This window comes from Phocoena sinus, chromosome 3 (assembly GCF_008692025.1).
Source record: "Phocoena sinus isolate mPhoSin1 chromosome 3, mPhoSin1.pri, whole genome shotgun sequence".
Taxonomy (NCBI): domain Eukaryota; kingdom Metazoa; phylum Chordata; class Mammalia; order Artiodactyla; family Phocoenidae; genus Phocoena; species Phocoena sinus.
Window position 1 is genome coordinate 168,330,335 of NC_045765.1, and position 23,110 is coordinate 168,353,444.

At 39.8% G+C, this 23,110-nt stretch overlaps 1 pseudogene; it reads left to right on the forward strand.

Annotated features, from left to right (window-relative positions):
* Nucleotides 1-1,904: 1,904 nt before the first annotated feature.
* Nucleotides 1,905-2,233, forward strand: LOC116752036 (annotated as a pseudogene).
* Nucleotides 2,234-23,110: the final 20,877 nt, after the last annotated feature.

The following is a 23,110-nucleotide window of genomic DNA, read 5'->3' on the forward strand; positions in this document are numbered from 1 at the left end:
GCAGTCCTGTTCAGCATTCTGGAAGCTTTCTTTGCTTACCACCAATATGTGTCTAATCTGAGAATGAGCAATGAGTCTCATGATTTCAAGGGAAATTGTACAGTTCAGTTAGTTTCACAACTTTTATCTTAGCCAAGTTAACAGAAGGTATTGTAATAAATAATTATAGTAACAAAGACAAATAATAATTTCTGTATACACATAGAGTGTTACAATTATATATTCACACACATATACCTGTACAGTCTATTTAGCCCAAGGAATAAAAGTCATTCATCTTGCTTTGCCATTTCTAATTAGAAATCCTAATATAAAAAGATCTGCAGTAGACAGGGACAAAGAATCTCCCCAGTACATACCATTAGACCTAAGATTTCTTGACCTCTCTCAAGGTCATCTTTATCACAACATGTAGAAAGGTAGATGAATCTGTCCTTCAATAAATTGAATGGATGTTTTCAAAACAAAAGTCTATGGCAATGCCTTTATTTGCCCTCAATAACTCATTGTTTCTTGTAACCTTCAGAGTTGTCCATTGATCTTATCGATTAACTTCTCCATGGGTGTGTATTCTGGCTGATCTGTTTGATCTGGAAAAAGTTATGCCTTTATCCATTGCCTAGATCAATGATTGCTGTATCTGTGTTTTCTGCCTCATCTGATGTCCAAACATTGCTTCTTTTTACTTTATATACAATAAAAAATATAAAGAAAAATCAATAAAGTTAGTATTTTACTTAGTAAAAATAAAACAATGGAGCAGGTAGGGAGGATTCCACTTAACTCTTAATTCAATGATGAATCTTAAAGGTGTTGCCCCATTGCATCTTGCCAATGATGAAAGTCAGTTCATTTGGTGGTGTTTATTAGGTTGTGCCCATAAGCTGGGAAAAACAGGTCAAACTCAAGCGCTTTACCTTCACTCCTCTGGTCCTACAGTGTGGAGTGGAGGAGGGAGACGATGCAAAGGTGGACTCATGACCTCTCTCATCTTGATTTCTTTCTCTGCTGCATTGAGATGCAAATGAACCCTGACATTTTGCCTACATTTCTTTCGCTTTTTCCTCCCTATCCATGTCTCTTTTTGTTCTTAAGCAGCTAATATGTTCAGGCTCTGCTGACACTTGCTGCCATAAATTGAACGATGTAGAACAGAACTCACACTGAAGTGTTGGTAATCTAGTGGACTAATCAACCCAGAATTCGTATTTTAAAAGCATGGAGTGGGGAATGATATAATTTAGTGGAATTAGTGACTGATGGTCTTGTCTCTGATTCTTAGATGAGGAAATAAGAGAGACAGAGAGAGAGAAAAAAATGCATTTGGGAATAGCTTTTATTATCATGTGGAAATCACATGCTGTATAGATCTCCAGAAGTTACTTATACTACATAATTGAAACTCTATACTCTTTGACTAGGTACTATATAGCATAGTGCCTATAGATCTCAGTACTGTATTGGATACTTAAAATTTGCTGAGAAGATAGATCTTATGTTTCTTACCACACATATACACGATATTATAATAAAAGGGATGGAAAGAGACTTTGGGACGTGATGGATGTCTTTTTGGCGTTCACAATGGTGATGGTTTCATGGGTTTATATCTATCACCAAACTCATCGAGTTGTATACATTAAATATGTACAGCTTTTTTACATGTCATTTATATACCTCAACAAAGTGGTTTTAAAAAAATCACCACCACTGCTCTCTGCATAATGCACTGCAAAGCACAAACAATAAGAAAACTCTTGAACAAACTTAATCAAGCCAGTGAAGTAGCATCTTTCCAAAATGGAAATTGTTTGTGCCAGCAAACAAGCAGGAAGGCCTTAAAGACACCACATTAACAATTGTTATTGAAGGCTCCTGGGACCAGAACTTCTAAAATGACAAATATGTCTGGAAGGCTGTGGTCCAAGGGCATTTCTGCTGGCTATATGTGGGGTATGGAACCAGAGGGAGCACACAGCTCTCCTGAAAATTGAAGGTGTATATACTTGAGATGAAACTGAATTCTATCTTGGCAAGAGATTTCCTTATGTGTACAAAGCAAAGGACAACACAGTAACTCCTGGTGGAAAATCTAACAAAACCGGAGTAATTTGGGGAAAGAACTCACGCTCATGGAAACAGTGGCATGGTTCATGCCAAAGTCTGAAGCAACCTTCCTTCTAAGGCCATTGGACACAGAATCCATGTGATGCTGTACCCTTCAAGGATTTAAACTTATTGAAAAGTAAATAAAAAAGAGTGTGGATTTGTTCAAAAAAAAAAAAAAAGCAATTGTTATCCAGTATTGACATCAATCTGAGGTTGCTCATCCCAGGGAAACCTTGAGTTGTGTTGTTCACTGTTGCACTGCAAGACCCAGCACAGTGCACTCAAGATATATTCACCAGATGAATGAATTCAAGAATGACTATAGCCCATGGAAGGTGAGAATTGCAACAGGGTCCCACAGAAAGCCACAAGACTAACCATTCAGATGAAGAGTGAAAATGCAGGGGAACATTTTACTCAGTCACATAGTAACTGTGTGACTTTGGGCAGGAGAATCAGTCTCTCTGAAACTGTGTGCTCAACTCTACAATACGAATGGCACTTATGTCAAAGGAGGCTTTGAATATTAACTGAGAGAAAGTGAGAGATGACACATGACCAGACTCGGGACTCAATTGTTATTTCCCTTTCCTCTCATTTTCTTTTATTTTTTCTTGAAACATTTCCTTCTCTTTCTCCCCAATTCACGGGTCATGAAACATTTTCATTGTTATTGAAAATATCAAACTTCTGCTCTGTGGCCTGCAGGACCACTCACTCTTCATGTGACCTTGGAAAAGTTAGTCTCTCTAGGCTGTTTCTTCATCTTTCAGATGGAGAGATGATTCCTCCTGTATTAGAGGGTTGTTTTGGGGATGAAACAAGTAAATATAAGTGCTTAGAAGAGTTTCAGGCAAACCTCAGCTATTATTGTTAAGGTCAAATATACTTGTAAAGAAGGGGAATAATTTTGGTAAAGGTAATTTTGGGAAGTGCCGGATTGCTGATAAACAACGACTAAGAAGCACCATATTTTATATAAATGCTTTGCTATTTCTCAGGTCTAGGAGAAACCCAAAAAAGATCTTTCCAAGCATGCACCATCACAGACTCTTCTTGTAAAAAAACAGTATCTGTCTACTTATCTAAATTTAACTGATACCTTCAATTTCTAACCAACAACAAGAATCCTTATTTTGATGTAATTTATAGTGTTAATTATTATCCGTATGAGCATGGAAACATTATTTTACCTCTCTGAACCTTTTCATAAAATTGAGCTATGGATATGTAACATCACAGATTGCTAGTGTTATGGAAGTGGCATAGTCCATAGAAACCACTTACCAACTTCTTTTATTTTTTTTAACATCTTTATTGGAGTATAATTGCTTTACAATGGTGTGTTAGTTTCTGCTGTATAACAAAGTGAATCAGCTATACATACACATATATCCCCATATCTCCTCCCTCTTGTGTCTCCGTCCCACCCTCCCTATCCCACCCCTCTAGGTGGTCACAAAGCACCGAGCTGATCTCCCTGTGCTATGTGGCTGCTTCCCACTAGCTATCTATTTTACATTTGGCATTGTATATATGTCCATGCCACTCTCTCACTTCGTCCCAGCTTACCCTTCCCCTTCCCTGCATCCTCAAGTCCATTCTCTACATCTGCATCTTTATTCCTGCCCTGCCCCTAGGTTCTTTAGAACCATTTTTAAAATTTTTTTATTCCATATATGTGTTAGCATACAGTGTTTGTCTTTCTCTTTCTGACTTATTTCACTCTGTATGACAGTCTCTAGGTCCATCCACCTCACTACAAATAACTCAATTTCGTTTCTTCTTATGACTGAGTAATATTCCATTGTATATATGAGCCACATCTTCCTTATCCATTCATCTGTTGATGGACACTTAGGTTGCTTCCATGTCCTGGCTATTGTAAATAGAGCTGCAATGAACATTGTGGTACATGACTCTTTTTGAATTATAGTTTTCTCAGGGTATATGCCCAGTAGTTAGATCATTGGGTCATATGGTAGTTCTATTTTTAGTTTTTTAAACAACCTCCATACTGTTCTCCATAGTGGCTGTATCAAGTTACATTCCCACCAACAGTGCAAGAGGGTTCCCTTTTCTCCACACGCTCTCCAGCATTTATTGTTTGTAGATATTTTGATGATGGCCATTCTGAATGGTGTGAGGTGATACCTCACTGTAGTTTTGATTTGCATTTCTCTAATGATTAGTGATGCTGAACATCCTTTCATGTGTTGGTTGGCAATCTGTATATCTTCTTTGGAGAAATGTCTATTTAGGTCTTCTGCCCAGTTTTGGATTTGTTGCTTGTTTTTATGATATTGAGCTGCATGAGTTGCTTGTATGTTTTGGAGATTAATCCTTTGTCAATTGCTTCATTTGCAAATATTTTCTCCCATACTGAGGATTGTCTTTTCATCTTGTTTATGGTTTCCTTTGCTGTGCAAAAGCTTTGAAGTTTCATTAGGTCCCATTTGTTTATTTTTGTTTTTATTTCCATTTCTCTAGGAGGTAGGTCAAAAAGGATCTTGCTGTGATTTATGTCATAGAGTGTTCTGCCTGTGCTTTCCTCTAAGAGTTTTATAGTGCCTGACCTTACATTTAGGTCTTTAATCCATTTTGAGTTTATTTTTGTATGGTGTTAGGGAGTGTTCTAATTTCATTCTTGTACATGTAGCTGTCCAGTTTTCTGAGCACCACTTATTGAAGAGGCTGTCTTTTCTCCATTGTATATTCCTGCCTCCTTTGTCATAGATTAGTTGACCGTAGCTGCATGGGTTTATGTCAGGGACTTCTATCCTGTTCCATTGATCTATATTTCTGTTTTTGTGCCAGTACCATACTGTCTTGATTACTATAACTTTGCAGTATAGTCTGAAGTCCAAGAGCCTGATTCCTGTAGCTCCATTTTTCTTTCTGAAGATTGCTTTGGCTATTCAGTGTCTTTCGTGTTTCCATTCAAATTGTAATTTTTTTTTTGTTGTAGTTCTGTGAAAAATGTCATTGGTAGTTTGATAGGGATTGCATTGAATCTGTAGATTGATTGGGGTAGTATAGTCATTTTCACAATGTTGATTCTTCCAATCCAAGAACATGGTATATCTCTCCATCTGTGAAACCACCTATCAACTTCTCGCATTATGAATGTTGACTTCCTTACTGTGCCATCCTGATATGGACTCTCAGTTCTGAGAAGTCAGTTGTAAAACTGTCCCACCACATTAGTGAGATAGTGAGGTGTCATAGGAGCCCCTCACTTAAAAGCACATTTATTAGGGCCTGTTGCCAACCTCTTTCTTTTTTATTTCCCTTTGAGAATTATCGTTGCTACATTTGTCAGGGTCCAACCAGGAAAAGAGGAACCATTCTAAATATGTACAACAGAAGGAATTTATTCAGGGGATTGGTAATTTGGTAACTAGAAGTTGAGAAACCAGCAGGAGACTGTGCAGAAACTTGGCAACAGCAGATAATGGGCAGACCAGAGACAGAGGTGACCTGATATGAGGCCAGGGACGTCTGGTAGGAGCTGGTTGAGACAATGAGGGAAAAATACCCCAGCTGTTTTCTTCCCACTCTCTCATCTCCTGCCATTGACTGAACGAGGTCAAGAACCAGCGGAGATAGGACAGGAAGCCCATGGATGGAAATCTGGAATACAGAGAGAACAGGGAAGAGCATGAATGGAGCTGCCGAGGGAAAAATGGTGCAGGGGAGGGAGGATTGCCTGCTTACAACATTCAAATCCAGCTCACAATGCTGTCCATCACAAAAGACACAACTGGAAACAAAAAATTCAGCAGACAGAGATGCACAGGATAGATTTAATATTGGGTAAAATAATGTTATTACATATGGCAGCAAAAGAATATTGGGATTTTGTTTCTGATCTCTCAGCTCAAATGTGTATTTTCCAAAACTTGTACATTAAGAGTAATGTTAAAGAACTACAAAAACATTCTTTTCTGACTCCTAAAATAGCATCAACAAAACAGCCTTTATTTAATAAGGGCAGTTAGCTTGAAGATAAAAGTATATAAAAATGAGTTCTAGTGGTTTATGTGTTTCTCTAGTATTTTCCAGAGTACTTTCAAGTAGTTTCAGTTATTCCATAAAAAGCATAGGTAAGTCTAGATTTGTGCAAAATCAACTCTTTCCAAAAGCTAGTTCCCTTCTGGCTTGTAAATTCTTGTAATCCGTTGTCCCTTTGCAGCTAACCATGCCTTTATCAATTCAGTATTTACTGTCTTTAGCTTTGTGTGATGTACAAATACGAAGATAGTTTCTCCCTCATAGAGCTTATGTTTTATTTGGGAAGGAACGTAGGCAAAGAGAACATAAATTACAGCATAAAATATAGCAAGAGAGAAAGTATGTGTTACAGGATTAGGGCTACATTCTGCAATCTGGAACTTGAGTTGGGTTTTGTTTCTTGCTTTTGTTTTAACCTTTTTGAGCTGACAGTACTGGCATGCAGCTGTCTTCAGTGGAGGTGATAATTCTTCATACAACACTTATCATTCAAGAGTTTGGTTTGATACATTCAGCATTGGATTAAAATCACTCAACAGATTTTCGACTGCCTTTCTAAAATTCCAAATTAAAGACTTCTTTCCAGCAATCATCACCCAACCCCCAGAGCACCTGCCCAGTAGCTCTCCACACTGGTGCCAGAGTAACTGACCCCAGTGGTAACAGCATCCTTGCAGAACCTACCTGGACAAGTGCTGGGTTTTCCCTCAGGATGGAAGAAGGCAGGGTCTCAAAGTCAAGGGCTGTTAAAACGCTGGTATCTACAAGCTCTTCATCTGCCAACTTCTTGCTCCCCTGTTTTTCATTCCTAAAGAGTTACACCAAGTATGGACTGTACACTTTCATTTACATTCAGTCCCCAGCTTCTTTCCATGAGATTCTTACCTCACAGTTGCACCAAGGAGGTGAGAATACCTGAGAACTAGAGCTGGTGTCCTAATCTCATTTTCCTCTTCCATCTTCCCTAGCACTGAGCATGATGGCACATGAGGATGAAGGAATAAGTGAATGAGAGAATGAATAAGAGAGGACAATAAAACAACTGGAAAGAACTTTTGTTTTGGAATAATGGAAATCTGGGTTCCAACCCACCAGCTTCTCATTGTGTGATTTAGGACAATTCACACAACCTCTCTGAGCCTTTCTAGATGATTTGTTGTGATAATTAGTGATAAAGAATATAAAGCATCTCCTGGAGAGAATGACTCCACTATGACTTCCTAAAAGGTGGAAGGTTTTATTCCATAAAAATGGGAATGTTATGTGTTTATTTTGTATGGGAGAAAAGAAAACCAAGAAAATTTGGAGTTTTCCAAGTGTATTATGAAATAATAACTGTCTCTTGATACATGATCAACTGAAAATATGCAAGCGTGGTCACAGGAATTTCCTGGCAATTTCTTTCCTAGGCCTGGATGGAACACAAAGCTATGAAGCAGGATTGTTACCACTCCTCTTGGCATGAAATGGGAACATTTCTCTTGGAGTCAGAATGGGAAAGCTCTGTTCTGAGAAACTGGGTCATTAGCACCAGGTGGACCTGACAAATCTAAGTCACTGCTTTTTGGTACTCCTTAGACTGCAATCCTGGAAAGAAATACATTTTTCCTGACTGTGTCTCCAAATTGGCTGGGTCAGCCCTATTGCACTCTCATGAACATAACTCGGTTCCTTCCAAAGATTTCTGATGCACCTCAGGTGTTAGAGCAGTCTTGTTAGACATTACAAGGTTGATAAAATCTAAGCAAAATCTGAGTTTCTCATTCACCAGTTGAGCATGAGGGTGGGGTGAAGTGGGGCATTCTCTAGACCAGGAGAAGGGAAGGTGTTCATTCTTTCTAGAATTTTCCTTGCTCCATCTCCTTCCCCACTGGTTCCCACCTTTGGGGTCTGGAATAAGAGGAGAAAGAACTGGAGAAAATAATTATTTTGATTCAGCTGGGGTTATTTTTTTTTTTTAATGTTCTCTTGGCTCCAAAATGGACTCTTTCTCTCTGGGAGCTTGTGTGGTTCTGTGGAGACATCCCCGGGGAATCGCAGCCCTGTATAGGCATCTGACTCTGGCAATGTCTCCTCCACAGCACCTGCCTGCTGAGAGTACCATGACCCAGGACCTAGGGTGGGGTCCTTTTACTGTCCCCTACCTTCCCGGGGCATAGACAAAGGTGGATCCTGCTGTAGCCCTCTCCCTTGGTCCCTCCATCATGGCTGTGCCAGCCAGCTTCCCATCTTCAGACTCATACAGGTGAGGGTCAGGCACTGCTCTTTGCCCCCAAACATGGGGAGTGGACACAAGTGGACACAAGTTGGGCTCTTCACTTGTTTCCTCACTCTACATTTGAATAGGGTGGCTTCTGAGAATCTGTGGCTCAGCCAGCATCCAGCCAGCTTGAGATATCTTACCCTCTTTTTGTAAGCACCATTCCCATTTCTCTCTTGGCTGGAGGGACTGCACTGGCAGATGAGGAAAAGAATGCTGCTTCTCTACAACTTCAGAAGAATTCCTTCCTCTTAGGCTTGGTGTTCTCTTAGATGGCTATTGAGGATGGAGGTCATGAGAATAGGCTGGCCATCTCTCTGGACCATTCTTTTGAGGAAGTGCCCATGCCTGTCTTTAGAATATGAGGTAGCATCACTCACTATTTTCAGCTACAAAACTTTGACCACAATTCAGGACAGCAAGAAAACTCCCATTCTAAATTCAATTACAAGTGTACAATTTTTCCATCATGGATGCTAGACAGCACAGAAGTTCTGCAGCTCTGTGTTGGGCCCTGGAAGCATCTACTGCTGAAGGTGGAACGTTATTCTCTTTGCCTTGTTTCTCCTGAAACCCAGTTTCTTCATTTGATTGTTTTAATCTGTTGTATCATGATCTTATGTTGAAACAAGGTAGAATTTAAATAAATACATACATAAGACCACTAAATGTCAGTTGCTGACTTTAGAAAGTATAAATAAAGAATGCAGATATTACCATCTCCACTTCATAGGTAGAGAACTAGAGATAAAATTAGTTCAGGTGAGTTGCCCAAGGTCACTGAGCTAGTGACTGGCCTTCTGAAACACAGACACTTCCTGGCTGTAGAGTATGTTCCCTGAACACCGTATTACAAATCCAATGTAAAGGAATAATAAATGTGACACATCCTTGATACTGTACCTGACTTCACTTGGGCAGGCCTTACTGTGGAATTTGTCATTAAGGCTTATTTGAGTAGCTTAGATACCCTTAAAAGTGTGGATTTAGCTTTCCTGTTGGAAACTTTTTCAAAAATGTACCTGAATCAATGAACAGTCTCTCTGGAAACCCATGGCCCCTTTTGTCCCTCCTAAGAGAAGAGAGGAGCTTTGGGCAGAGCTTATCAAATGAAATGCTCTGAGTCTCAGAACACATGTGAACTCACTCCTGGGAACACTGTCGGGATGCCGTGAGGGCTCTGAGATGAAAAGATAACTTTCAGCAATATTCTCTTCATGCAAAACCTGCCTACTTTTACATATATTTGGCAGAAGTTGAAAACTGGGGTAAAATAGAATGTGCTTGGTATCTCCTAATTATTTCAGCAAGAAGGTAAGAATAGGTCTTACCTGATTCTCTAAAAAAGAACAAAGTTCTACCTGATAAAAAAAAAAAAGAGAGAGAGAGAGAGAGTTAAAAATCAGCACCAGCCATCAACAATGTGACCTTAGTTGCATAAAATAAATGTAAAAAATAAATATAGGTGAGTTTTCAGACTGTCTGGGAAGGTGGGAAGAATGGTTTTGTGGGAGTCAGGAAACTCAGGTTTTAATACAGCTTCTCCCACTAACAGATGATACTTTTAACTAAATTGCTTTGAGACTGAAATTCTCATCTGTAAAGTGGGGGAGAAGAAGCCAGTCAAAGGTGCTTAACTTTCTTTAAAATGCTTTTACTTGAAAAAATTCCAGAAAAGTTGCAGCAGTAGTAAGTACTATGAGCTATAGAGCCCCATTCACCTAGATTCACTGACTGTGTCTGCTTGTTTCTCTTTTATGTAATAACAAAGAAGCTGATTATTATAATGATACATAATTATTAACATTTGACAAACCCTTTGAGAGTCAGTTGGAGACATTGAGCCCTTTTAGGCCTAAGTAAATACTTCTGTTGACAACATCTTCCAAAACCAAAATGTAGTTATCGAAGTCAGAAAATTTACACTGATACCACGGTGCTGTATAATTTGCAATCCATATTTAAATGTCCCAACAATGTAGACTGCAACAATGTTTCTTTTGGTTTAACTCATCATGCCTCCTTGATCTCCTTTGGTCTGGGACGTTTCCTCCTACTCCTTTGTCTTTTGTGACCCTGACCTTTTGGACTTGTAGAGATGTTTGTGGTTAGTGTGATGTTTCCTCACATTCAGATCTAAGTTGTGCATTCTGGGCCAGGAGACCTTGATTGTGCAGTTGTGTCTCTCTTGGTGCCTCTCTCTGGAGGCTGAGACCAACGTGTCTTGTTGGTGGTGACATTCACTTCGATGACTTGGTTGAAGAGTGTCCCCGGGTTCTTCCACTGCAACGACCACTTTGTCTTTTGTGTGTGTAACATGTAATCTCTGGGAGATACTTCAAGGCTGAGCATACATCCTCTTTCCTCACCAAACTGTCACCAATGACTTCAGCTCCCTTTGAAACTCTTGCCTGAAGCAATCAGCACCATGATGGCTGCAAAATGCTGATTTTCTATCCCTCCTTCTACATTTACATGTTGACTTTTGGCTATAGGTAGAGGTTCATCCTGCCCCACTTAGCTGTTTACTGTCTGTTTATTTTGTGTCACTTTGGACTTGCAGTTGAAACACTTCTGACACAGATTCTGAAATAATGACATCCATGTTCCATCTCCCTAGAAAATAATGCACATAAAAATCCCACCAAAGTACATATATTTTCCAGATGTTGATGGATCCTTGAAGTCTGTTCATGGCCCAAGCCTAAGGTACTTATGGAACTTTGTATAATAACACTTCTGGCTCTAAAATACTTCTGCACCTGTTGATATTATTTGAGAAGAAGCAGATGGTAGGTCTAGTAAAATGAGTGTGGCAGGTGCTTCATATCTCCTCAATTAGCAAATAGCTTCTTGGAAACTAGGTTACTTTGGTTTCTTTTAGAAAAATCACTCTACTAGTGCTTTCAAGCACACTCTTAAAAACCATATAGTTTCCCTTTAACACTCAGAAAGTGAGATAAACCCTCCCCTGGCTCCTCTTCCTTCAATCTTTGGGTCCTTGGTGCTTGGAGGGTGGTGTCGGCTCTGTTGATTCCGTGAGGTTCGTCGTGTAGTTCAGTGTAACTTCAAGTCACATCTCACCTCAGCCTGTTTACTGGAGAGAAAGGCAGGAAGGAATCCCCCATGAGAGGCCCCCAGAAACCATCAGAACTTTATCCTAAAGGAAGGGAAATGTTGTCAATGCCAGAACTGATTGGTTTGTGTTTCAGGCTCTGAGACAGATAGACCACAGTTCCAGACCCAGATCTGCCACACAGGCCTGAACCTGCTATTAATCAATCTTAAATCTCACACGCACAGTAGAGACCGTAATTGGATCACTGCCCTGGGTGGTGGCACGTAGAGAGCTCTTGATGGATAACATCCCTGGAACCTCAGTTGCACCGTACCTGTAGACTCTTGCATTGGCTGTAACTGTACATACTGTCTCAGCCACTCAGCCAGACCTTGGTCATTCAGGAAGGTGGGCTTGGGTTTTGTTCCTGGTCTGTACCCTCTGTCACTGCCCAGGTCATCCTGGGCTCCCATTGAATAAGTCAAGGTCAGGGCCTTAGCCCTTGGAATTCAGTGCCTCTCAGCTTTGCAAAGTGATAAATAGTGACCTGAAGAAAGAATCTAAATCCATGCTAAACAGGCTGGGGGCACACGTTAGAGTCCTCTACCCTGCTTTTCTTGTCCAATCCAGAGGAGCAGAGCTGGCTGTTCTGGACCAAGGGTCAGGTAGAGAAGCCTCGGGGCCATGGAAGGGGGGAAGATGGGCATGGAGGGGGTGCTGGCAGTGACCCGGAGCCTCATCCAACCTGCTATGAGCTCACTTCATTCATTCTTTTACTTATTCCTTCCTTCCTTTCTTCCATCAATAAACATTCACTCAGTGACACTGTTAAGATGTGAAATACCAGCCTAGCTTCTTATACCAAGAAGAAAAGCAACTGCTTTATTGCTATGACCCTAAATATCTTACTGATTTCTTTGAGGAAAGCTACCTGAAGCTTTACCAATGTCAATATGTAATAGGGGTATTGTTTCTAGAAATGCTTATCTACTGTTCAGATCTTTTATTTCTACTCTACTCGACCTCATATTTTCCAGCAGAGATGATTTTGGAAGATCATCTTATTATCTTTATTATCATATGATTATTATTTTAAGATAAGGAGGAGATATTTCTGCTACCCATACTTCCACTCATTGGCAGAGATTCTTTGCTTCAATGTAGAGAATGGACCTGAGGACACAGGGAGGGAGAAGGGGAAGCTGGGACGAAGTGCGAGAGTAACACTGACATATATACACTACCAAATGTAAAACAGTTAGCTAGTGGGAAGCAGCTGCATAGCACAGGGAAATCAGCTCAATGCTTTGTGTCTACCTAGAGGGGTGGGATAGGGAGGGTGGGAAGGAGGCTCAAGAGGGAGGAGATATGGAGATATATGTATACATATAGCTGATTCACTTTGTTATACAGCAGAAACTAACACAACATTGTAAAGCAATTATACTCCAATAATAAAAAAAAAGAAATTCCCCACTTCCCTGGTAAAGTAAAGTAGGGGGGAAAAAATGGAAAGACTCCAGAGAGAGGTAACCAGATGAGGACTGAATTGATAGGAGAGTGAGAGCCAATGTGCCTTGAGAAATAAATGATTTATTCAAGAATCTTTCCTTAGGTAACAAATAGTACATGGGGAGTCTAATTTACCTGGTCTAAGTGTGAAGTAGAGACTGCTGCCGCAGGCCTTATCAGTTTGGAAAGTGGGAATAACAACTTAAAATTTGCTTTCTCCTCAGAAACAGTTAATTTTAGTTTGTTTCCAGGTCCTTCAATCCTTGAAACATTAAAAAATAAATGTCATTATGTCAGAAGAAATTCAGAATTAGAGTTCATGAGATTCTCCAAGAATTGATGGGTTTGCAGCAGGTGGAAAGAAAGGAGCTTTTGCTTGAAGAAGTGGAGGGGGGCAGGAGTGAGGGCTGGAGGTAGGCAGTGGGGAACGGTGTAGGAGTGGGGTGATGAAAGAACTCTGGACCTGGGGTCAGCATCTGGCTTTGTAACTTGCTGAGAGTCCGTCCTTCACCAGGGATAAAAGGTCTTTTACTACTTAGGTGAGTTGTAAAAATCAAATGAAGTGATGTAGAAGGGTTATATAAACTGTAATGTGATGGACAAATACAACCTATTTTAAGAAGGGTTTCTAAACTGTGGAGGAGCCCCATATGATCACCATATGACGTGAAGGCCCTCTGCTTTATGTAAGCCTAAGGTAAAGGCTCACAAAAGGCATTCTCTGCAGATACTTACATGTGAATCCGTTTCTGCTTCTGGAAAACTTGACATATTAAAATGTTTCCTTGAGACTGTTGAATAAAACTAGCATTTAACCACTAGTTTACCAATCAGTAAACACCGAATGGATTCCTACTATGTGTCCAAGTACCAGGCCAGGTCTCAGGGATTCAGAAACAAAAGGCACGGTCTTGAACTGCAGACTTTCAGCATCTGGTGGAAAGGGCAGACCAGAGGGAACTGTTATAATGTGGCTTGAACAGTAAGAGTGCAGCCTCGGGGTGGGAGCAGGATTCAGGAAGATTTCCTGCATAAGAGAAGCTGGAACTAAGACAGTGTTTTCCGGAAAAGGGAGTATGTGTGTGGGGGGCGGGCGGGTAGGGAACACTAGGAAGGGGGAGAGGGGAGAGGGCAAGGATTAGTGTGGGGATCTGGGGTCTGGGGCTGGGCTCTAGTTCCAGGTGGAAAAGCACATGTACACTGAGTGAAACGGCCTAAATATTCCCTCAGCTTGACTGAATTTTGACCCTGAACTGGTTTCTTCCTGACCCCAGACCCCTGGCTTCCCTTTACTTAGAGCATTTCCTTTAGAAGACTCACCATTGTAAATTCTTTTTCTGCCCCTTTGACACATAGACCTTCTCTCAGCCTCTTGCCAGTTTTACAACCCAGAAACTGTCTTCCTCAAGGACCTGGGAGCCACCTTTGAAATGTGACCATGGCGGAGTGGGGATACTGTCCCTGTCTCCCAATTTCTGTGGGAGGATGAGATCCTAACTTAGATGTACAGAACTTAGTGAACTCAGATCTTAAGCACATTGACTGTCCTCCCCATAATGTCCTGCAGTACTTTTCCACCAGCTCACCCAGGGCTTAAAAACTCTCCCATCTTTTGTTTCAGTGGAATTAAGATCAATCTCTCTCCCCTATATCAATAGACTCTCTCCCCTGCTGCAATAGTCTTGAATAAAGTCTTCCCTTGCAATCCAGTGCAATTTTTCTTTTACAAGACAGACATAGAGGAATGAGAACAGAGGGTTAGAACAAAGGTGGATGAGACTCGGCTCTGTGACCACTGGAGCTGCTTGGATTCTGAACTGCATTCTAGATTTGTGTCCTAGAGTCCACACTTCCTGAGCTGTTGGGGACACCAGACTGTTCAGCTGTATCTGCCTTGCTGAGAGGCAGCCTCATGTGAATGAATAATTCAAGATCCACAATAAACAACTATCTTGAAATAAACAACCACAACCTACCAGTGCATAATTCAGAGAGCTAGGGAAGAAAGCTTTTCCAATGAAGCCAGTTGGCATTGGCTTTGAGGAAAAATTCCTTCCTTTTTTTATTTTAATGTATGTATGTGGTATTTTTATTATACATTTTACTGATATGAAGGTTGTATAGCACATATTTGCAAATCATAATAGAATATACAAAACCCTTCATTGTCAACTTCATATAGATAACTGATTCTCTCAGAATGTTTTTTTAAACATTGATGGACTGGAACTTTAGTGCTTTACAACCTGGCTTAGGTGCCTCAGTGGAGTGGAGAGAGCAACAATAAGACCTGGGGATTAGAAGAGAGAGCTTGTGTGTCACAAGGAAAGACTGATGTGTTGGTCCCAGCAATCAGGTCTGCGTTCCCTATGGTGTCCCTCAGTGATGCAGCTAAAATTCCATTCCCATGTTTCTTCTTAGGAACAGTTAACTTAGTTGACCTGCTGATGGCGGTCAGACCAACCTGGACTTTCCAATCACGTTAGAGTCCAAGTTACCAGTGCTGTGTAATGGAATTTTACCTGATTAGACATAAGAGGGATGCCAACTAACATTTATGTTCCTGGGTGACACTGGTGGTTAGCTGTGAGGTTAGAATTGAGTTGTTTTGACAGGCTTCCTTTGGCAACTGTCTATCCTTATGACCTTGACAACCGATGGCCTTCTTTGATTATATCTGCTCATTGGTATGCACCAGTGGTTTTAAATCCAAGTAATCTTCATCAGTGTGTTAGTATTTGAAAGTTCAATCCATATATCCAGAATCTTATCATAAAATAACACCCAGTTGGGACTGCATGCAGCTTTTTCTTTCTTGCTGCTGGTTGCATTTTTGCTCTTCCTGATGAGAAATTGAAGAAATAATATCTCCTAATAATTTCTACTCAAAATTTATTTACTCAGCTGTAACTTCTAATGCTGTGGATCATTTGAATACTTTTCTTTTGCTTTCCTTTCTGGCTACTTCCAGAATGATATTCTATGGTCACAAGCTATTAATCAAGTGTTCTCTCCAGTCATTACTTGAAAGTGTATGGGCACTTGGGAGGGAGGAAATGTTTCCTACTGCTGGAAGGACATCTTTCAGCCCTCAGCAGAGCAGTAATGTGCCAACAGAGTCCTTAATAGATTCACTGGACCCCAAATCTGCCAAATAAACCAATGAGACTATGTCAAAAATATCTCTATTTAAATATGCATCAATCCATCCCCAAATTGTGCCTTTTAAATATCAATTTTCCTCCATGAAGAAAAGCTTGTTGCCTGTGAACCAGCCTTACAGGTTTTATGAGTTTAATACCAACCTCCATTGAACTGTTGTATAATTAAAGATGAATGATATAGTTTGTAAGTATGTATGTAGATTTTGACATGAGATCTAACTTGATTTCTCAACACTCAAGCAATATGGGTAGAAATCAGCTGTTTTTAAAAATGCCCATCTCTTTTCCAAAATTCACCCTTAATTTCTTTCATTTAATGGATTTGAACACATTGAAGGTGAGTCCACTTTGGTGAAGTACATTATCATGTCCCTAAGAGTTTTTCTTAGAAATTAAATCTTGGAGAAGAAAGTAATCATAAACCAGTCGGTCAAGGGCTTCACATAGACATATTAAATAAAAATATCAAATTCAACATCATCTAATATTCAAGGAATGAGTAGAAAATATGCTTGAGGAATCAAATAGTCACATCCCTTGCCTGTAAGCAGGTGCATGTTTCAAATTTCCAGGAGTGAAGGGATTTGGTTGGTTTGTGCTCCACCTCCACCCCCCACCCCACTACATGATGATCTTCAGGAAAGATCTTGGTCAGTCTCATCATCAGAAAGTTCTTCCTTATGTCTCATCCCTACTCATTCTATTTTAAGTTAAACATTGTTTGGATTTATTTTAGCTGGTAAATAAATAAAACACCTGTCTTAGTCTGCTCAGGGTACCATAACAAATGTCATGGACCGAAGGGCTTAAATAACAGATATTAATCTTCTCAGAGCTCTGGAGGCTGGGTGTCAGCATGGTCAGCTTCTGGTGAGACCTCGCTTCCTGGCTTGCAGATGGCAGCCTTCTCACTGTGTGCATGAGGATGGATGGAGATAGAGAAATCAGACTCTCTGGTATCTCTTATAGTGTCCTCTTATAAGGGCACTAATCCCAGTAGGCCAGAGGCCTGTTATCATGGCCTCATCTAACCCTAATTACCTCTCAGAGGCCCCATCTCTACTTTGGGGGTTGGGCTGTAACGTATGCATTTGGAAGGACACAGACATTCAGTCCTTAACAATGTCCTCCTATCTCATACTTCTCTTTCTTTGGACTTTATAATTCTGGAATTCTAAATATTTCAGAAGACTTATTTCATATTATTTTAAGAAATCATAAATACCTCTGTCTTAGCCCTGTGTAGTTCCTCCTCATTTTTTTAAACATGTGATGCAACAACACTATCTATAATACACATATATATTGAGTTGGTCAAAAGTTTCATTCATTTTTGTTTTTCTGTAAGATGGCTCTAGTAGCATTTAGTTGTCCTTAACTTCATTCAAAGCAATTTTATTAGATAGTATATGACAGCTGTCATATTAGCATGTATTAAAAAATAACATCAAAATTGGTGAATTTTTGTGTAGCCATTTTAATATTGAAGATGGAAGAAAAAAAGCAACATTTTCAGCATACTGTGCTTTATTATTTCAAGAAGGGTAAAATGCAACTGAAATGCCAAAAAAGATTTGTGCAGTATATGGAGAAGATGCTGTAACTTACTGAATGTGTCAAAAGTGGTTTGCAAAATTTCGTACCGGAAATTTCTCAGTGGACAATGCTGCATGGTTGGGTAGATCACTTGAAGTTGATAGCGATCATACTGAGACATTAATTGGGAACAATCAACGTTATACCACATGAGAGAGAGCCAACATACTCAAATATCCAAATCAAGCATTGAAAATCATCTGTACCAGCTTGGTTATGTTCATTGCTTTGATGTTTGGGTTCCACATAAGTTAAGCAAAAAAACCCTTCTTGACCATATTTCCACATGTGATTCTCTTCTTAAACGTAATGAAAACATTCCATTTTTAAAACAAATTGTGACAGGTGATTAAAAGTGGATACCGTACAATAATGTGGAATGGAAGAGATCATGGGGCAAGCAAAATGAACCACCACCACCAACCACACCAAAGGCAGGTAGGTCTTCATCCAAAGAAGGTGATGCTGTGTATATGCTGGCATTGGAAGGGAGGTCTCTATTATGAGCTTCTTCCAGTAAACCAAACAATTAATTCCAACAAGTACTGATCCCAATTAGACCAACTAAAAGCAGCACTCAATGAAAAATGTCCAGAATGAGTCAACAGAAATTGCATAATCTTCCATTAGGATAACACAAGACTGCATGTTTCTTTGATGACTAGGGAAAAACTGTTACAGCTTGGCTGGGAAGTTCTTATTCATCTGCTGTATTCACCAGACATTGCACCTTCAGATTTCCACTTACTTAGGTCTTTACAAAATTTTTTTAATGGAAAAAATTTCAATTCCCTGGAAGACTGTAAAAGGCACATGGAATAGTTCTTTGCTCAAAATTATAAAATGTTCTGGGAAGATGGAATTATGAAGTTGCCTAAAAAATGTCAGAAGGTAGAAGGTAGTGGAACAAAAGGGTGAATATGTTGTTCAACAAAATTCTTGGTGACAATGATATATGTGTCTTTTATTTTTACTTAAAAACCGAAGGCACTTTTTGCCCAACCCAATACAAATATACATGTGTGTATGTATGTGAGGTGTCTAATTAGTATCTGAGAAAAAATATAAACTAGGATTCCTACTTCAACACTTACATCAAATAAACTCCAGGGACTTCCCTGGTAGTCCAGTGGTTAAGACTCTGCACTTCCACTGCAGGGGGCTTGGGTTCCATCCCTGGTTGGGGAATTAAGATCCTGCATGCTGCAGGGTGCAGACAAAAAACAAAACAAAAAACAAACTCCAGGTGAAAGTAAGAATTAGTTTTTAAAATTAAGTTGTAAAATACTGAAAGAGAATACAGAAATTTTACTAATTATCTCAGAATACGAGAGACATTTTAAGCACAATCAAAAACACAATCACACAAATAAATGTTAGGTTTGACTACATAAAAAATTAAAATTTACTGCATGGCAAAATAAGTACCAGAAATAAAGTGAAAACAACACAATAAACTAGGAAAATATTTATAACACATATCAGATAAAGAGCAAATATTTAAAAACTATAAACAACTCTCACAAATCAGCAAAACAAAGGGGAAAAAAACAATGTAAAAGTGGGTAATAAATGTGAAGAAATAATTTAAAATGTATAAAAAGAAACTCCATTTTCCTTATTTAAAAAGTGCAATAAGGGCTTCCCTGGTGGCGTAGTGGTTGAGAGTCCGCCTGCCGATGCAGGGGATGCGGGTTCGTGCCCTGGTCCGGGAAGATCCCACATGCCGCAGATCAGATGGGCCCGTGAGCCATGGCCGCTGAGCCTGCATATATGGAACCTGTGCTCCACAACGGGAGAGGCCACAGCAGTGAGAGGCCCGCGTACCGCAAAAAAAAAACCAAACAAAAAAACAGTGCAATAAAAGCTAGATGGCATCATTTTCAATATTAGATCATGAAAAAAAATTGTTAAGTGTCTGCAAAAGTGTGGAGAAATTGACTCTTCTATGTTGCTGGTTGAAACATTCTTTATCATCACTTCTTTGAAGAGTAACATGCAGTATTACCAAAATTTGAAAAGCTCGTGCCCTTTGGTTTGGGAATTCTCTGACAGGAGGTTTCCTTCAGACATCCACATATGGGGAAGGATGAATGCCCAAGGCATTGTGTGCACTGGGGCATTGTTCATAGTGGTGAAACCCTGGAATCAATACTACCTAGGTCAGCAGATTATGTTTATTCAATGAAATACCAGGTAACTTTATAATAATGAGGGAGGCTCACTTTTTTATTGTTTTTGTTTTTATTGTTTTTCAATTGTTTTATTGTTTTTATTGTTTATTGTTTTGTTGTTTTATTGTTTTCAATTGTTGATAGGTTTTGCTTTAATTACTCACCATGTGCCTGCATTACATTTAAAATAATCACCACAATAACAGTTCTGATGATATTTGGGGAGGAAAACTCCATGTAACAAGGTGACCAGTAGAAAGTATCTTACTCATTGTTTCCAGTTAAGCATTTCTCAGAACTGTGAATGCCACTAACCTTAATTAGCACTTGTCTGTTTTTTTTTTTGTTTGTTTGTTTATTTTTATTTTTTGGCTGCATTGGGTCTTCGTTGCTGTGCGCAGGCTTTCTCTAGTTGTGGCGAGCAGGGGTCACTCCTCGTTGCTGTGCGAAGGCCTCCCATTGTGGTGGCTTCTCTCTATTGTGGAACACGGGCTTCAGTACCTGTGGCACTCGAGCTCTGTAGTTGTGGGTCACAGGCTCTAGAGCACAGGCTTGGTAGTAGTGGCGCACGGGCTTAGTTGCTCCGTGACGTCTGGGATCCTCCTGGACCAGGGATCGAACCCGTGTCCCTTGCGTTGGCAGGCAGATTCTTAAACACTGAACCACCAGAGAAGTCCCAGCACTTGCCTGTTTTCCACCATCCACCCAATGATACCGTATTATTGAATGGATTATAAATGTGTTCATTATTTGTTAAGGGTCTATTATGTACCGTTTATTCCATGTTTTCCACAAAAACTTACATTTGCTGAATACCCACTATGTATGTGCCAGAACTTTGCTAACATTAAAACAACAACAAAAAAGTGGGGACCTCATAAAAGTCCAGTTGGCAGCACTTCCTCAATCTGAACACAAAATTCTCTGATAATTGAGCAGTAAATAGAACTCCCTTGGAAAATACTTTTGCACACCTCCATTTCCAAAGTTTGAAATAATAATTTTAATAACTAAAATAATTCTAATAATTGTATAATAATATTTTAAGAATTAAAAGAATAATTTTGTAATGCAATAATTTTATATAATAATAATAATGGTCATAATTCAAAAGAGTTGATAGTTGTGAAACAACAACAAAATAGGGTATTGAACTTTGCTTTGGGAGGTCATTATTTGCTCAAATTCTTTTTCTATGGTTTATACGACATTTTTTTGTTTTACTTCTTTTCTACTTTTTTTCTGGAAAGTGCAGCTGAGCACAACTAGGTCAAGATGGTTAAAAAGAAAATCATTTTTAGCCACTTATTTCAGCTGGGAAGTCTGTTCAAAGTGAATTCACTGCTGTCAAATAGATCGTGTAATACCAGTGTTTAAAAGTACATGGTATTTTGAATTTGATTTCTTGGAAAAAAATCCAGGTGGGGGAGAAGTCCCCACTGCCTTATGTTGTAAATTGTTCTATTTTGACTCATCTGCTTTCAAATACTGTCACTTTATTAATGTAGCATGTCTATGTGCAAGTTATATTAATGTGAATCCTTGTTCATTTAGAGTAACTTTTGCTCAGAATCATTCATCAAAAAGTAATTCATTCAAATGATTAATCAACATCTCTTATAAACTGCTTTATCATACCATTATTTTCATAAAAAGAGTTAAATTTGAGAGAAATGTATTTGGAAAAAAAAAATGACAAAATTCTCAACCTGGAAGATTCCAGACCATGTAGTTCTTTGTGTTTCTGCTCTTGGAGTTGTGAACATCTAGATACATTTTTCAATAAAAAATATAATTAGGAAACATCACAAAATCATTATCTATTTGAGCTGACTGGAAGCAATTCTTTGTTCATTTTCTCTCTTGCACTCTGGGATATTAACCTTCAGAATATTTCCCAGCAGACTAAAGTCATTACTTTTATAGAAAAGGCCAATTCAGCTAAGCCATGCGGCACTGTTCTATATTTATCACCCTGTAGATGCAGGCTCTGGGTGGAGTTGGAAGGTTTAGAGGTGAATCTGACACTGTCAAGTCTGGTTAAGGGGAGATGGGTCTCCAGCACCCTGAAACTGCCAAGGAGGTCCCCCCACCCCAGGCCTGTGGCCTGCCCCACGCTGAGTGGTCTAAAACACTGACCAGGTAAGGCAAGGCCAGCATCAGCAGAGGGGAAGAGCATGCAAAGCTTCCCAGAAGACAAAAAGACCCCGATGCTTTCAGGAAACGCCAGGCTCCCTGAAAAGCAGTGCAAGTGGACCAGTAGCTCAGAGTGGTGTGGACAAGAGATCAAGATAAAGGTGCCTTGAGAACTTTGGACTCTGGGATAGGCTGGTGTTGTTAACCACAAATTTTAAAAATAGGCTTGAAGGCACTAAAAGGCTCCAAACAATAATGAGCACAATGATGACAATTACAACAAATCCCTCCTAAGGTACAAAATAGCCTCCTCCTCATCAATCATATTTATACTTACCCTGATTCATACTGAGATTTTTCCTCAGTATTGTGATCAGTAAATAGACCCAGTGATGCCCCTGAGGATGTTTTTCTATGTCCCTAGGATCATTCCCTGTTCTGGGAAGTCCATGACCTTCCCTCTCTGCAGCCTATGATGGATCAAGTTCAAGACTGCCCTTGAAACATCTTTTTTCAGATGTGCTCATCAGTCCAAACACCAGCCCTCCCCTACCTTTGAGGTTTGTCTTGCTCTAGTGGGTGTGCTTGGGTGTGTTTCCAAGGCTGTACCTGCCTGCTCATTCCCGCTGGGTGCACACTTCTACCCTAGGGTTCCAGCTCCAGGCCAAAACTGTTTCACACCTGGCAACCACACCTGGTACAGACCACTGGACAGAATCTAGAGGAGTAACGTGTTGGGGAGGGCACACCTGACTTTACCTCTTTGCCTCCATAGCACTACTGTAAGTTTATGCAGGACCCTTTTACTTTAATGAAGAATAAGGGTTATTGAAGGGGAATTATAACATGGGAGAAAAATTTATCAACTATAGACTCTAAATGAGTTTTCCCTTAATTCAGTGAAAAAGCCAAAATAGAAGTTAGTTTGTATCCCAGAGACCATTGTCCTTTGCTACTGTGTCTGTCTCCAAGAAAGGACATTTCCCACCAGACCTGCAGAGAGATGCATAACCTTGCCCGTCAGGTGGCCCAAGGACAAAGAAAGCTCTAGCAGAAACTTTTCCCATGCAGTGGGTTGAATTGTGTC